The sequence below is a fragment of the Meles meles genome, chromosome 6 (genome assembly GCF_922984935.1).
Source record: "Meles meles chromosome 6, mMelMel3.1 paternal haplotype, whole genome shotgun sequence".
Taxonomy (NCBI): domain Eukaryota; kingdom Metazoa; phylum Chordata; class Mammalia; order Carnivora; family Mustelidae; genus Meles; species Meles meles.
In genome coordinates this window covers 86350397-86366574 of record NC_060071.1, presented here as the reverse complement: position 1 = coordinate 86366574, position 16178 = coordinate 86350397, and the positions used below count along the sequence as shown (strand labels likewise).

The following is a 16178-nucleotide window of genomic DNA, read 5'->3' as shown; positions in this document are numbered from 1 at the left end:
ATACTAAAAGCTATTGATATTTGGGATCTGGGCTCAAAATGTTTCCGTTAGATTAGCAGAGTGCATCTGTTTGGAAACAGCTGACAAATCTAGAAATTCATTAGGTTTTTATGAAAAGTCACATCCCGTAGGCTCTATCAGGAGTAGCAGTGTTCTATAAAATATACTGAATTTCTACCAGCACATATGAGCTTTTTTTCTTCACTTTTTAAAAATGTTAGTGATAGCACTATTTATGAAACCATAAAAAAATTGGCAGCATATAATATATTAGCCTTATGTGCATATATCTAAATCCATTAATAGAGTAAGGGTTGGACTTGGCTATTTCTCAGATATCACACAAACCAGAGAACATCAAGGTGGACCGAGTACTGTACTGAGGAGTCAAATGCTTCCCAAATCTTTGATTTTTAAAAGCTTATTTCTTACAATGTGACTCTGCTTGAAAAATGAATATGTCAGGCACATCAGGGGCATTTTTCACTCACTACCATCATCCAAAACCCAGCAAGTGCTGGTATGGCTGAATCCCAACTCAGGGCCACTGCTTTCAGGAAGCCTTCTCTGTTGCTTTACGTGGAGTTAGAGACTCCCTTCTCCCTGCTCTTACATGTGTTTCTACTATAGAATTTATCACCTGTATTCTGCTCTATTTCTATACTCTGCTTCCAAATTATAAGCAATTTCAAAGAAATTCAAGTTTCACATTCATCTCCAACTCAAGTCACATGGAAGATGTTCAACAGATTTGCATAAATCATGGATATCTGTCAAACTGGATCAACAGCACTCTCTGAAGGAGAAGGCTTCCAGTTAGGCATTTCAAGAAACACGTGGTTTTCCAAAGAGTTCCCACCTCTGGAATGTTAAAAGGCATTCCAACCACAGCAGGTCCAGTGGAGAGGAATCCTACAACTAATCTGTTGAGTCAATGGCTAGTCTTCAGGGTGAAAATCAATTCCTTGAGTTGACTAATTAGGACATGAATTTGAAATACTACATGCCAAATGTTGGCTTCTCCATGACAGAGCTCCAAAATATACAATATATTTTGCTGTCACTGATGAAACCTTGAGCAATAGCTGTATGCAGAGCCCTAAGCTTAGTGTTAAGAATATTTAACACAAGCTCGGGGTGCCTGGGTGCCTCAGTGGGTTAAAGCCTCTGCCTTTGGCTCAGATCATGATCCCAGGGTCCTGGGATTGAGCCCCCGCATCACACTTTCTGCTCAGTGGGGAGCCTGCTTCCTCCTCCTCTCTCTCTGCCTGCCTCTCTGCCTACTTGTGATCTCTCTGTCAAATAAATAAATAAAATCTTTTAAAAAATAAAAAAAAAAGAATATTTAACACAAGCTCATGATGATACAGACCCAGTTAGAATGTAATTTGGATGAAAGAGGTTAAACCACCAAACACTGTGAAGTTAGGTATCATTCATTCGTTTGTTTAGGAACCATGCATCATGCCTGTTCCGGACACCGGACTGACAGTGACTTAAGGGGTTTAAAACATGGCCTCTGGCATCAAAGGGCAACTAAACATGTCCCTAGGAGAACAAAAAGGGGTCTTTTTAAAGCTGAGAGGAAAAAGCGGATTAAAAGAAACTGGATATGAAGGAGATGGGGACAGACAGATCAGAGTATGAAGTATAAAGATAAGAATTTTGACTAAAAAAAATGTTTGACTCCAAAATGGTGAACCATTTCACCTGACTAGAGGCATAAAAACAGGGAAGTTTTAGCCAAATACGACAGAAAGAAAACAAGGTAAGTCTCCTCACAGGCTGTTCACTCTTTCTCGTATTGTCCTTTTTCAGCTATAGGTATATGGTTGAATAAAATAAAGTATGGCAAAGTATGGGAAGCCTAATGCTTCTGGTCAACACAAACACTATGAACTCCATGAAAAATAAAATATTACTTTATAGCCAAAATATGGCTGCATATACTTTTTGCCACTGCAGTAGATATCCTCAACTCTGAAGCATGGCCATGTGCAATAAGGTTCACGTATGTTTCAGGGAGAAGGGACAAGGAAAAGAAAAACACTTGAGATCAATGTGAGAGTGCCACAATTTAGGAAGAAACCTGTTCTAGAGATTTCCTTATAACTGTAAATTTAGCCTAGTGCTCTCTCTGATTCTCTGTTTACTTACAACAGACTTGTGCTGAATGGTTAGTAATCATGAGCTTCTGAAGAGGTGCATCAGGCCTATGTCTCAGAGCAAAAGAGAACCTAAGGACCTGTGAGTAGGTTGGATAATTTGACATAATTGAAGCCGAGAGTATAGAATAGATGCAGCTGGGTCTGGTTCTGCCTCAAGATGATGTGGAAGCATTTGATTAGGAAAGTGGAAGAGATGAGGTATTCATTATTAGGAAAAAGATAAGCTGATAAGCTTGATGCTATAGAGAAGACCCATTTAATATATCTATTACCCAAATGGTACAATATTGCTTGATTTTCAGGTGCACCCATTAACCATTAATAATATCAACTAAGGAATTCATAATGTGCCGTTGAGAAGGCAGCCATGCAGGCACATTAACAAAATTGTCAATGAAATTTCTGGCCACTAAAGGATTCTGTAATAAGCACTCCCCATTCTGTCCCCACCTCTTCCTGAGGGAAGGAAGCTTAGATGGAAGGATTTGCTTCTCTTCCTCTTTCATTTTCTTTTTCCTTGAACCTGATACTTGAACACATTTCCATTCTTGTGCTCCTAACACGTTCCCTCAGCAATGCCTGATATCCCTCTGCAACATCCACAGCATTCCCTGAAAATGCAGGACATTCTCTGAAGATTTAATTTATGGCAACAACATTACCATAGGTGGGTACCATGTTCCTGTGTCAATGATTATGTGACATTCCTTAAATATGAGTAATCTGGGTTCTAGGAAACTCCAGATCTTTTTTAGTGTCTTTAAAGCAGCATATAATTGAACACCTAGAAGAGAACAACTAGAAATGGAAAATACAGTGACAGAGACAAAGGACTGGATTATCAAAGACATGATCCATCAGAGGCTGACGAATGGGTATATTCGGCAACCATTCGACGAATGGGATATACACCGGCAACCTCTAGCTCCACCACCTTAGATAGATCTGGGTGCACTAATCCTTGGCAGGATCAAAATTTATACCGATCTTACTTCGATCATGATCAGACTTTACAAAACAAATAAAATACTACCTCTAATCCTATTCTATTCAAATTTCTGAAAAGCCCCGTTTGATGGGAGTATGGCAGTCATGTGGATATGAAATGAAATCAAGGAAATGTACACCTTGGTGGACAAAACTATGACAAGAGTGAAGAATGACTGCTCATAAGGACTCATAAGATTTGGATCTCCTGGCACAGGAAATAGTGGCAAAGACCATACTCACATTCAGAGGCTTAAAGATTGAAAGTGGCTCAGCCTTAGCAGCATTGTCTCATGAACACAGACTTTCAATCGTCCAATGAAATACTGTTAATATCTGCCAGGTCCATTGATGTCCATGAGTATTGAGATGTTGGTGAACAATTAGAGAGGCCGAAAAAGAGTTATTGAGTCTTTCCTGACCAATTTCAGCTTTTTTAAAGCACATGAATTAGTAGATATTTACTGGACAGTCTTTGCCAGGCTTAGAGATTAAAAAAGATAACAATACACAATATACAGTCTGGGCACATGCAGCATATAGTCTTTTGGGTGAAAGAGATTAAAAAAAAAAAAAAAAAGCCGGTAGCCTTATAGGACTCAGCATAGCATAAATGTGGAATCAGGGTTTGGTGTCTAAGAGAGAATGGAAGGACCTTAAACAAAATGAATAGAAATATGACCAACCCAATGAGTTTTGTTTTTTTTTTTTAATTAAAGTATCACGCCGGCCAAGTAAAACCAAGAATCTGGGCTGTATTCTATATGGTGTGGCAGGTGCTGGATAGGTGCTGTGGGATCCCAAGCTGGGCATCAGGTTCTGCAGAGCCTTGCAGGGAGCTAGTGGAGAAGGGACTAATTTGTATGCAGGCCTGGAGACAGCACTTATTGTAGCAGGAAGTAGGAAGCCAAGGCAGGTAGGTGTGGCTGGTACAGGGTATTAGCAGGAGAAGCGGAAGCTGTGATATGTGGTCATTAACTCCAAGGGCCATAAAAGAGTCAGGGAAGATGTCAGAATACTGGAAAGGGATGGGCGCAGTTCTCTGTTCTAGAAAGCTCTCTCTGGTTGTTGTGCAGAGTTGATTTTAAAAGGGCAGACTGGAGACAAGCAGGCCATTAAGGAGGCTGCTGTGTTAATACAGGCCAGATGTTTCTGCATGCTCACAATTTTTTTAATTAAAAAAAGGTATGCTTTTCTTCTAAATGAATGAAAGAAGAAAAAAATAGAGAAAATCTTCTGTCTTTTTAAACTTTTTCTCAGTGTGTGAGAGCAGCATGTGCCAGAATTTAGTTCCTTGGCTGTTCTGATGATAAATACCAGAGGTTATTAGTCAGGAGTCTCCCAATGTGAAAGACATATTGAACTGATGAACTTTTACTCCCACTGTCATTTTAAAGAGATGGTATATATGCTGATGAATAAGGCACTTGATGACACTTTTTCTTCACACAAAAGATTTTTACTACCCTAAGAAAATGAAAACTTGCTTTTTTTTTTTTTTAACAAGGGCAGGAGAAAGAATGTGTGTTCAATCAGAAAAGCAGAGGCTTAAAAAGTCACCTGCTACCTGCCTTAGGCCATCTCCATCCGGAGTCCCCTCTGAGCCATGCTTATACCATCCTGTGTTCCCACAGGGGTTCTTGGTGAGGAAGAAAGCCCCGATCCCCTGGCTCGAAGCTGGAAGCTCCTCTTCTCCTCTCCCCAATGCCAACAACAGAGGATGATCATGGGGTCCTCAAAATACAAAATATACCTCATAAATGCCGTATGTGTCAAGAATTGAAAGATTTTTATGAGTACAACAGTTCTTTGTTTAAGAACCTCCTAAAAACTGGACAAGTTATTACATAGCCATTCAAGTTAAGATTGTGAAATCACATGAAAAATATACAGAATGTATTACAAGCTCAAAAAAATGAAGATTCAGAATGGTGTCTGTGACAGCAGTAGAGCTATACAAATGAATAGTCCCAGTGCACGGAAACAGAAGTCCGCGGGGAAACACAACGAAATGTTAACATCATTTGTGCAGGGTAGGACCTGGAGTTAATGTAGCCTGGTCTCACGGAAGGGGTTCTCTGTGCTTTGGCTTTCTACAACAGAAGATGAAAATAATACTGACTACTAGGTTATTGCGAGAATTAGAGATAATGATTGTAAAGCACTGAAGCAGTGCCCAGAGATAAGTGGGACCAAAGAAAAATCATTACGACTTTTAAATTCATTTTCTCTCTTTTCAAACGTGGTCTATGGGAAATGGTACTTTACGGTGACTTCAGGCGTCAAGGAGCACTTCCGGTTGAGGCTCTCTGAACTCTGCAGGTGCATAGACCACATGGTCTTTCTCCAGTGTCACTGCCCAGCACAGGTCTGCCCACAGGGGGCGCCCAAACATAGATGCTGCCATCTGAGATGGGGCAGAGGCTGCCCGCACAGAGAGGCCAATGATTTGGGGCTTCCTCCTGCCTCGAGTGTGTGCTCTTGGGCAAAGCATCTAACCCTTCTGGGCTTCTGTTTCCTTATCTACAGTCCAGGCATTTGGACTCAATATTTTCCAGTCCTTGGACGCGCTGATTTTATCTTTCAGCCAGACGGTTCAGGATAGGTGGCTTGGGAGGCTTTTTATTTATTCTAAACTAGAAAATTTTCAAAGGGGGAAGAATCCCAAAGGCCATCTAACCATTCATCTACCCCAGGGCAGCTCCGTCCCTCAACCATCCTGGGTAGATGTGTTCATTCTATTTTTAACTATCTCCAGGGAAGTTTCTTCTAACTTCTCATCCCAAGTCCGCAACATTTCTCTCAGGAATTTAAGAGCTCTGTGCAAAGCAGCACGAGCCTTCCTCTGCTTCAGATTCTTTTGCCAAGTCATCTCTGCAGCGTGGGACTTGGAAATCAGAAACATTGTGAGAATATGCCAACAAAATCCACACGTCCAATCAATCATCAAGCCCTGCCAATTAATTTCTCCAGCCTCAACTCTTCCATATTGATTAACACTGCCTTTAAGTCAGGCCCTCATCATCATCTCTTGCCAGGTTGACTTCAACGGACTTTGGTCATGGCCCCTCAAAACCACATTTATTCCTTATTTGTGGCCTGCCTGTGAAGGCGCAGGCATTGTCCTAAGTACACAGGATGTGGCTATGAACAAGGTAAAAAGCCCCTGATCTCTCAGAGCTCACTATCTAATGGGGGGTGGAGGGTCTGCATCTTAGTTGCAGTCAATTATGTCAAGGAGGCCATGACAGCGTGTGGGTGCTGGTGACGGCATGGTCTCTGGAGCTGGTCAGCCCGAGTTCAAATCTCAACTCTTCCATCACCCACCCACTGTGTCACTGTGGAGAACCTCTGGTTACTCAGTTTGTTCAACTGTAAAAAGGGAATAAATGTTAGTGCCTACTTCAGGAGATTGCTGTGATTACTTCAGGAGATCACCAGTAGAACACAGTCTGGCCTATCATAATAGCTCAAGAAAAACCATTTCATTACACAGAATGGCCTGCCTCCAAAACAACTCCAAAAAAGATGCTCCTTCATTGTAGGATAAGGTCCAGCCTCTGGCATGACCTACAGAGCCCTCTCAAATACCAACCAAATCTGCTTCTCAGGTCCCATGTCTGCTTGAAATGCACCTGAAATGCTTCAAGTTTCCGGCTTACACCAGCCATCTCACACCTCTGAGATTCTGCTCTTGCTGGTACCTCTGGTAAGGACTGGTATGGACAGTCCTCCCCTTCCCCTGGCTAAGACCTGCTCGTTTTTTAAGATTCATCTCAGGGGTCAATCTCTCTAGCAAGTTTTCCCTGACTTTCTTCTATCCTCCCAGTTTGCACATTCTCCTAAGTATCCCCAGGACATGTGCAGAGCTCAAACCACTACTTGCTACCATGTTGGATAACAAACTGGTATGTATGTCCTTCCCAGCCATGAGTTCCTCGAGTTTCTTCTCACTCATTTTTGAATGCACAGTGCCTCAAACAGTGCCTGGCACACAGAATATGTCTAAAAAATGTGCAGGGAATAAATAAAGATTCATACCAAAAACCTTCCATGGAGCTTTCAAACTACACATGGCACTTTGGGAGATGTTGGTGCAGTCACTCTTTGCTTGGAAGTGGTTGATAAATGTCCCCAAATTTTACTCAGTGAACACCATGTAAATGAGCTGTCATGTTCCTTCGCTTACAAAATTACTTGCCAATTACACTCAGATGATCCCAGTGTAATTGCCATGTAAACTGTACCCTGGCTGAGATAGCCCAAATCATCAATTTAACTTTACCCTCTCATCATATGGTATTTACCACATAATTAAATAAATGGTCAGCCACCACCACAATTGTATATCTCCCCAATGAAATGAAGTGGCTACATTTGTCACTGATTTATCAGTTATGACAATACACAACACACCTCCAGGTATAATAGCAGAAGCTTAAAAAATTTAAAAGCACTATAAAACTCTTGAAAAAGAAGTTACAAGTTTATGATCAAAAAGAGAAGCATTATAAAAACTTTGTTTACTTTAAAAGAAGAAGAAGGAGGAGGAGGAAGAGGAGGAGAAGGAGATGAAGAAGGAGGAGGAGGCACTAAAATATAAAGACAAAAAGCCCTCATTTCTCCTAAGGAAACTTTCTTCCTGAAACCTCAGATAATAAAAACATCTCCAAGAATTTGAAGGGAAGTTCAGCTCTCAAACAAATCACAATTCCTTTCAAATAAACAGTTGCATTTTGCTGTGTGTGGAAGGCCAAATGTATTTTACTAAGGTTGACATTTTTTCTTGATCGACTTGCTAATACCTCATGCAAGAATTAGATACATGGGAGAGACCCTAAATGTTAACAGTGCCTCTTAGTGACCACATTTTCATTTGCTTTTCTGGATGCCACCTCCACACCTGGCACAGGTAATCACATTGACTTCCCAGCATGGCCACATTAGACCAAATGGATTCACAAACAGAGGTTCTGTCTAAAGGGACTTCCAGAACACACTGCTCTGAGACTCTGATTGAAAAAGAGGTCAGTGCTGGCCCAAATATCACTCTGCCCCCCGTGGTGGAATAATTGATGTGCAGCAGCCCCTACAGATGTGGAGTCACTGAGGTGATGGATGGATAGAAGTATATTATTCACATGTACATCTGCTAATATACAGGTCCCAGTGCAAACACCAAGACTTAAGAATATTATGTGGATTTAGGACAATCCCTGAAGGACTCCACTTCCATTAAAAATTTGTTTGGCAGCCTGGGGCAGATCTATTCCAACTCCCACATGCTTCATGCATTTGAGAGGGGGAACCAAACTGCTTTAAAAATAAATTTAATAAATCTTGTAATGTCAAATCATTAACATCCTGTCTAGTCATATCGTCTTCGTATTTTGAAAGAGCAACATTAACCTGTGGAATTTTTTTTAAAGCTTTCTAATATCTGAGTTAACATTTTTATTCTCCTTGGGTTTTCTACCAAAGAGAATGAATTACATCTTGAAAACAGGAGAGAACATTCCAGTTTTTTCCTTCTATAGGCATTTCTCTTGTCACAAATATGCCAGACAATACCCAGAAAGCTCTGTGACCAGAGTCCATTTTGGTTTGGAAATAGTAGAGGAAATAATTGAACTCGCAGACATTCTCAGTTATTGTTTGCTGATTTACAATACTAGTTACAATTTGCTGCTTGTAATGGTTGTAACACTGATCTTACAAATGTTCATTCATTCATCTAGCAGATATTTTTAGTACCTATTATGCACATGCAAGGCTGGGTGTCAGAGGAGACAGCAAAGAGACACACAAGCTATCCCCTCAAGCTGGTGACGGTCTGGGTGGATGGGGAGAAACCTCTCTAAGGACACCTGAGCTTCTCACACCACATATACTTCTCAGGTCTCCAAGGAAAATGCTCACGATTCCTTCCAAATGAACAAAGTATCCTCACCTACAACGTGTTTGTTTGCTCTTCACAACCATCTTCAGCAACTGTAACAGTTGTTTTCTGTGTCAGATTTGTTTCAAGCCTGAAACTCTTACCTTAATATTACTTATATTGAGTGCACCGCTGCAAGATTCCAAAATCCCATGTGACCCAGTAGATAAGGAGGATCTGCACATGGGTGTACACTGGAAGAGCAGGGGGAGGGGACGGCACCCTGGCTCAAGTGAGCTAGGTCACGCACTGGCTTTTGTCCATATAGGCTCCTATATGGATATGCAGCCTGGGCTGGAAGCCTCATGGTACAAAGCCAGTCTGCAAACCTTCTCTTTAGCACTTAGCCTTTACTGCCCTAAGTAGGAAGTGCTTAATAAATGCAGTGTTTCCCTGGCATCCTAATTTAAAATAACCACTCTGTCCTAAAAAGAGCAATAAACAAAATAATCGGTAAAATGTTTAGCCACCAACAATTTTCAAAATGAGGAGAACTGGTGGGTATCACGGGATCGAGTCCTAACACTGAGTCAAGCCAAAGTGTATTCCCAGGAGCTTAAACAATTCAGGAATCCTTTTAAGCTGAAAACGGAAGACAATACTCTGTCTCTCCTAGATGGACAGAACTAGATCTATGAGCCAAGGAACGGGGTCCAGGACTTCTACATGGCCAAAATGAGCCTCCCATCCCCACACATCAACATCAAAATGCCTCCATGCTTAGGAATGCCTGGCGACCTTTCCATTCCCAAGCTACCAAAGGAAATAACTCAAGGCTGGGAGCTGAGTATTTTAAATACCCCAAAAGAAGTAATGCTGCTTCCCTACTAAACTCTCAGCTCTTCACCTTAAGCTGATGGGAAGCAAGGAGAACAAGCAAATAGAACTTCAAAGGTCCTATGAGGCCACCAGCTCTGCTAGGCAAGGCGAAGGTAAGTGGTGGCCAAACACACACAGCTCAGGTTTTTGAAGTCTAACCAACGGTCTCCCAATAGCTGAGCAATACAGTCTCTGCTGTATTGTGGCAGCTGCTGGTCTTGTGAAGCTCAGGCTTCTTGGGCTAGTGCTGCCCATCATCTCAGCAGAGAAAGGTAGCCAGGGAAAGGTGGGCACCAGGAAGTGCCCATCATCTGTTAACTTGAAGCAATGAAATATGGAGCAGAGGTGGAGATAGGAAGACAAAGCAAAAGAAAACCAGCTTTTGGGGGAAATTTTCCTGTATGGCTAAAAACTATGAGAAGTATATTGTTGTTGTTGTTTTTAATGAAACAAATGAGAGCTATTTAATAAAAATACGATATAATACAAAGTTCTAAATGTAGACAATAAATGCATGAAAGTATCTGTATGGAGATTTTGTTAGCCAGGAACATTACCAGTTTAATCCAGTCTGTCTTTATAAGTACTTAGGGTAATGACACAGTAAGGAAAAATTTTCAAACCCTCTAGGGTTACCAAGCGTTATAAGAAAGGGTACCAAGATTATAAGCACTGTCTGCAGGATTTGGGTGCTTCTCTGCCACCTTATGGTAGCCCCCTCAAATTGCAGGTACTGATCCTAAAAAAGAACAGCGAAGGTGGGCTTTAAAAGCTACCCCATATACACATACTCAACCTCTGTATACACATAAACATGGACCCTATATGCTTTTCCAGACCTGTAGCAAAAGCCGTCCCTAGACCACAACAGACTTTCATTACATGGGGTCTCTGAGCTACTGCAAACAACAGACACTAATGGGACAAGGAAGAAACTTTCAAGTAATGTTAAAAAAACAAAACAAAACAAAAACAAAACAACAACAACAAAAAAGAACCCTGAATGCTCAATGCTGTATTATTTGCAAAAGCATAAACAAGGACGCGGCTTGAATGGTCATCATCATGGGAACGATTACATAAATTGTGGCTCATCCACACAATAAAATATTAAGGAGCTGCTAAAGTAAAATGGGTAGTAGATCTTCATGTCCTGACAGAAGGATGTCTGACATATCTTTAGATACAAAAAGCAAGTCATTGAACAGTATGTATAATATGAATTTTAAAAATTCTTAAAATGTATGCATTTTTACACCAACAGGTCCAAAGGGATACAGAACAAACTGTTTATGCAAGTTATCCAACAGAGGGTAAGACTTTTCACTTTTATTTTTATGCTCTCTTATATGGTTTGAATTTTTTTCCAGTTAATATAATGTTTTCCTTTAACTAGTTCCATAATATCAGCAGCTGAATGAAAGATGAAGTTTCCTTTACCTTCAGCACATGCCCCCCAAGCAGGTCACTGAGTTTTTGTAACATCTGCCCCTTCTGTCGCATGTAAATACTCCTTGTAATGTTCACATTCCCTGGCTCCACACACCCCCAGATGGCCCTAGAGCTTCAGTTCTACTCTACACAGAGAAGCTGTCTGCCAATTTTCACATTCTTCAATACATTCAGGTCTTGGTCAGATTTCCATCAGCTGTGGAGTGGCAGGCCTTGCTGTGCTACTGTCAAGGACATTCGTAGCCTTGGGGAGAGTAGGGAAGATGAAACAGACATTGGCAATGAGGTTTGTGACCATTCAAGAGAGAACATCAGACGGAGAACTCTGATCCATCCCTCTCTTGCTAATCTACCCGCTCTCCTCTGTTCTTACCTACCTTCCACCTAACCCCAACCCACATCCTCTCCAGTCTGCCAATGGTTAGGCATCATTTCATCCTTGCATTCAACAACAGCCTCCCTCATCTTAGGTTTGTTCCACCCATGCCAAGGTAAGCAAGCTCCCGGAACACACTGGTCCTTCCAGGACCAGAATCCGAACATGCTTTTGACACACATAGAGACCTGTTGGCTGCTTATCAGCCTGGCCTTGATGTCTGCTGAACCCTGGATTCCTCAAACTGTTGAGATATCCATGTTCTTTTGGGACAGAACCCCCCAAATAGTGTACTTTTCACATACTTTCTATTCACATCATAGACCAGGGACTCATTTCCTTAATACATATAAAACTCCCACAAATCTTGAAGCAAAAATCCAAAGACCCAACAGAAAAAAATAGGCTAAGAATATGAGCAGAAAGCTCTCAGAAAAGAAATACAAATGACTCCTAAAAATATGAAGAGGTACTCGACTCCATTTAAAATACAAGAAATACAAACTAAACTACAATGAGATGGTATTTGTAACTATCAAAGGGACATAGATCACCAGTGATAACATACTTCACAGAAAGGATGGGCCAATGGAGGCATTCTCATGCCCTGCTGAGTATAAATGGTACAATCACTATCAAGGACAATTTGGCAACACATAAAAATTGTAAATGTGTATAACTTTGACCCAGAAATTTCACATATAAGGTATTTAAGGATAGACTTAAATGGTGCCTATGATGAATATTCAAGGATATTCACTGAGGCACTGTTCATAATTTTAAAAAAGACTGCAAACAATCTGTTTTCATCAATAAAGAACCAGTTAAGTGAATTATGGCATATTCATAAATGGAACACTGTGCAGCCATTGAAAAGGATAAAGTCAGTTCTACATTTGCTGATTTTGAATTATTGGTAACATAAGTCAAGGGAACAAAGTTAAGTACACATATGCATTTGTTTTCAAATACCTTGAACAACTCTGAAAGAATATAAAGAACCAAGGAACACTGGTGGCTTCAGAGAAAGAGATTCGGTAACTGGGGGACAGAGGTAGGAGGCTTACTTTTGACTTTCTACCTTTTTGTTCCCTTCCTTTATTTACCTTTAGAATTTTGTGTAATATCCATATATTCATGAGTCCAAAATTTAAAAAAAAAACACATCTTAAAAACCAGGTAACATTGTCTGTAACAGCATATCTTTCAAATGTTATACTCAAACCCATTCTCCATTAGGCACATAGTTATTCCTTCTCTAAGCCATAGACCTCATCCAGTTAATCAATGTCAAACTGGCCCTACCCCATGGAATTTACAGTGGATTCATGTCAGTCTCCTGTTTTAAAGTAAAATCAAACCCTCATGGAGTCCCTCTGCTCCCAGAGAAATGTTCAACCCATTAAAAAGACATTCAGTCTCCTTCACCATCAGCCCCAACTGCAAGACCCCAACCTGGTCTCAGCCACACCAGATGGCTCACCACACCTCCCTTACCTGCCCATGATATTTCCTCCCATCTCCTCTCCTCCCCTCTCCAGCCAGAAAATCATATATGACCTGTGAGGTCTATATCCAATGATTTCTTTGTGCCTTCTTTATTCTCAGGAAGAACCAATAAAACTTCTCTCTGTGCTCCTAACAGTACTTTGCTTATCCTACAAGAAGTTTACTGCTCAAAATTATATTATATTTATCATTTATGGCTCTACAGATGACTACATTTAATCTATGGTCATCTCCCTCAGATTGCAAATCCCTGGAAGAAAGAAGCCAAACTCATTCATCACGTATTCCTAGCACCTACATAACTGCCTGGCACACACAGGGGCTTGATATATATGAACTCCTCACCGCCATTTCTCCCCATGTTTTCTCATTCATCAAACTGAATAAGAATATTGTTCCTCCAACGCATTTTCTGTGTGGCTGGTTAATGTTTGCCCAGTATGACATGGTACTACCTATGCAAATTTAGCTCCAAAGTTTAAGCCAGGCCCTTGTGCTTAGTTCTTCTTCCTAACTCTTGCACAGCTGTCTGGAGTCAGATAGACTTTGCTTTCTCCTACTATATATCTAATCGACTATAGATTAAACAACAACAACAACAAAAACCCAACAACAACAACAAACCCAGCCGGTTTGTTTTCCTCCAAGTGGTTTTATATGACGTGGCACCCATTTGGTGAGTTCGGCATGTGTAAGAACTACTTGGGAGATCAGGATTATTTTTTCCAAAAGCAAATATGGATGTGGAATGAAATCTCTAGAGGGAGACCTTGCTGTCCTCCTCTGCTGCATTACTCATAAGCACTCTCACTCTGAAGATACTATGAATTCTCTTAAAGGAAAACATCTAAATAGCCCTCCCAGAACTACTGATGGCGCTTCTATTTATGATGCATCTAATCAAATGTAGCTTTTGGGGATTTGTGTTTCTTTAGCCACTAAGAAAGGTGATGAGAGAAACAACTTAAATGTCTGCCAACAGATGAAAGGATAAACAAACTGTGCTAAATTAGTACAGTGGACTATTACTCAGCAATCCAAATGAATAAGCAGTTGAAACTCCCAACATCGGAATAGGTGAAAGAAACCAGGGGGGAGGGAGGAGATGAAAGAGAGAGATAGAGACAGAGGACACACCGTGTTTGACTCCATTCATGTAAAATTCTAGAAAGTACAAAACAATCTTCATAGTAACAGAAAGCAGATCAGTGATTGCTTAAGGGTCAGGGAAAGGCCAGGAGGAAAGGGAGGAAGGAATTACAAAAGAATTGTGAGGAAGCCTTTGGAGGGGATGGCTACATTCACTATCTTGACTGCGAAAATGGTCTTATGGGTGTACGCATTTGCCAATTTGTCGAAACTTGTAGATGTACATATTTTAAATACATACAACTTATCATATGCCAATTATACCCCAATAAAGCTGTTTTAAGAAAAAGTAGACAGAAGTGAAGAAGAAGGGAATCTGTCCGAGAACATATGTATACAATACTGTTTTAAAAGTGGTTTTCAAAGAAGAGGGATTCTCGGTACTCACAAAATACCTTTCCAGAATGACATTTTCCTGAGAATGTCATTTTCTAGGAAGACTGGAATTGTATTTTTGAGAGGAGCACCCAGGTTGCAAGCAGATGATTAATTATCATGGAAAATCATTGATGTATCATCGCAATTTCACAGTATTTCTTACAGTTAAAATAAAGCTCCTTCGTATCTCTCATAAAGGTATTGTAGAGCTGTAATTGATTTGTGTTGGTAAAAACCCTTGGTTACCGTCATGGAAAATAATTGAATTAAGTATCAAAATATAAATGTACAACTTTTGTTATTGTTTTTATGTTTGCTTTTCTTTACAATAATCACTGCAGGGTGCCAACTCTTCTAACCCATTGTTAACCAGGGAAGACACTGAGCTTGCAGGGCTCATACATCTGTTGATGTAGTGTTAAATTACAGAATCTACAGAGGTGCTTCAAGAAACTCATACAGCTATCCTACATACAGGATAATCTTGTCCATACCACTCACCCACTCAGTAAGGAGCAGTAATGACTTGTGCAAGTTGCATTCAAGGATATAAATCTCTGGGCTTAGCTGTATACTTTCTTTATGGGAAGGCAGACATTCTTTTGCCTTCTTTTGAGAAGAACAACTTAATATTAACTCAGCACCATAGTAAGGAAACACAATAAAAAAATATAAATGACAGTATTGATCAGGAGGACAATGTAGATATTGTCCTCAGAGACACAGGGTAACTCAGTTTGTTTGAGAGACGTTTACACAACAGGCTGTTTCTAAAGTAACAGACACTGCACGCCACACAGCAGGGACACAGGAATTGTCCAGAAGTATCACTGCCGATCCACACACGCTATGACCCCACTAACCGGCAGCCAGTATTATTCATAATTTCAGAAGTCAAAGTTGTGATTACAACTTAACATTCACTGAGCTGGTCTGGAGAGTGGAGTACCTTACTCTTTGCAAAGCAGAGATAAAAATATTCCTATGTTATCTCTCTTCCAACTGATATAATTAGACAGAATAATAGAGACAACTCATTTCAAGAAAGTGTTGATCATTAGGCAACAACAAGGTTGTTCTTTAAGGGAGCAACATTTTAAGAAGGACTCTTGGCTATGGATGTAGCATAGAGATCCATAGCAAAGGGGATGGTGGGGTCCACATTTTGGATGAGGCTGTCATTATGAGGCAGGTACACACACATGCAATTCATTATGGCCAGCTGTAAAGAGTTTGGCAACTTATTAAGGCTAGAATATAGTAGTCACAGGCTACACGTGGCAATTTACATTTAAATGTAAGTTAATTAGAATTAAAAATTCATCTCTTCAGTTGCTTTAGCCACATTTCAAGTGCTCAGCAGATGAGTGTGGTGAGTGGCTCCCATGCTGGACAGAGCAAC

At 40.5% G+C, this 16178-nt stretch overlaps 1 protein-coding gene across 3 annotated transcripts in view; it reads right to left on the bottom strand.

Moving 5' to 3' along the window:
* AKAP6 (A-kinase anchoring protein 6) overlaps positions 1-16178 on the bottom strand; it is a 564294-nt gene that overhangs the window by 212791 nt on the left and 335325 nt on the right. The gene's annotated exons all lie outside the window — the stretch shown is intronic.